Source organism: Nematolebias whitei, chromosome 5 (genome assembly GCF_014905685.2).
Source record: "Nematolebias whitei isolate Nwh7 chromosome 5, NemWhi1, whole genome shotgun sequence".
Taxonomy (NCBI): Eukaryota; Metazoa; Chordata; class Actinopteri; order Cyprinodontiformes; family Rivulidae; genus Nematolebias; species Nematolebias whitei.
The window spans coordinates 6,587,604-6,589,566 of NC_056502.1; positions in this window are offsets into that span (position 1 = coordinate 6,587,604).

Below are 1,963 nucleotides of genomic sequence, written 5' to 3' on the forward strand. Positions count from 1 at the left end.
CTTCGACTCTAGAAATATTGTCAGAATGTGACGACCTCCGTTTCTTTTTGTCTGAGCGTCAAAGGATCGGAAAAGTCGAGTAAAATGATCTTTTGAAACTCGTCGTGTTTCTTGAGCTTTTGTTCCCACGAGTTTATTCTTCTTAAAACTGTAGACGATCCCTCGTTCTTTTCTCTTTCAAAGATTTTGCTTATTGTGTTTAAAATAATTGCAGGCTAAAAAAAAAATAAAAATAAATGCCAACCTTTTTTTTTTGCTTTAAGATTGATAATTTTGCTACAATATTTATTTAGAAATTTGTGTCTAACATAGAAGTTGGCTTCACAGTAATCTGTTCACACGTTATTGATTAACCTAAATATTTTTTATTGTGAATAATTAAAAACTGCTAATATTCCTGCCTTGCTAGCACTGTTAGTGTCTTTGCTACCTCCTCCTCCTTCACCGGCTAGCTACCTCTTCTAGAAATCTTCCTCTTGCTGCCTGCTACCTCTCACACCCTTGTGCTACCTCTCATACGCCTTTCCTCCTTTCCATGTCCTCTTTGAGACTTTTCTTTTCGTGCGTGTGCCGCCCACACGACTGCTGCCTCTTCTCCCCGTCTGCAGGAAGCAGGAAACACAAGCGTTCGTTCACTTGCGCCTCACCCACCTTTCCTAAGTTGTAGCATCTCACAGGCTCGTGATGTAACTTCACTCACTCAGATAAGATAAAGTTCCCCTAACATATATTATCTTTAATGAATATGTTTTTTGTGTTAATGGTGATGTATTTTTAAGGAGAAATTTTGTGTAGATGAACGTTTTCTCTGTAGCATTTTGTTGTTTTTTTTTTAATTTTGTATGGGGTCTGTTGGTACTTGGACCTAGACACTGTCAAATAAACTGTTTTCTATAAGATTGATGTCTAACTTCCACTGTTTCCTTTTCTCATCTCTTCAAACAGTCGGAACTCTTTCCTAAGACGCTGTAAAGCAGCGGTGCCCAATACGTTGATCGTGATCTACCGGTCGATCACAAAGGTATTATGGGTAGATCACATTGCGTTAAAAAAACTAGACATCATTTGTCACTTGACTGACATACAGGGCAGCTAGTCTGAGGCCCCGTTTACAAGACGTGAAATGTTTGACCGTTCGTTTACACAACAGCCCTCATTCTCTCTGAAACCAAAGATTTCTGAATCCAAGTCTTGTTTTCAGGAGAACCCCCCACGGTGGCGTGAAACGCTCCAAGTGTGAAGTGACACATGCACACTAAAGGCGGCTGCAGTTCAAAGTTTTACAACAGTTATAATAAACGGCAGAGAGCAGAGTGTTTTTGTGCCGCTCACCCTTTTTCAGCATGTAGGAGCAAAACTAATAAAATCCAAAATCGCGCACGTCTGCCGATGGTTAATAACTATAGTTATAATAATCCACTGACTCTTGTTTTTCGTGGAGTTTTTTTTTATATTGTTTTTTTTTTCCGGATTCGGGTCTGTAATCACAGTTAATTGGTCGGTTTTGGGTCAGGCCGGAAAAAAAATGATACGGGACCAGGTCGGATTTTTTTAGGCCCGAATGCAACTCTACATGCAGAAACTTTATGCACGATGAATGCAACTGAGCTAGAGCTTTTGTTTCTAACCCGGACCTGAAGCCTGGCCCGGCCCGACCCGAATTCGGGTCGAGCCATAATAATGTGCGGGCCGGTCTCGGGCTTTTAATGCTGTTTTACGAATCATACAGCACAAATAAAACTAAATAAAAATGCACAATATAAAATTGTGTTAAGAAAGAGGTAAAAAAAATGTCCAGTTAAGCTCAGATGGATCAGATGGATCAGCTGATCACCGGCCGCGTGCGTCTCCGCACCTGTTGTCTTCTGCGGTGAAGGAAGTAGCAGCATCTACAAAAGCCGAAGCGAGCAGCCCGTTCAATTAAAATAGCTTTGTTCTATATTTGTCCAAATGATTTTGCTCT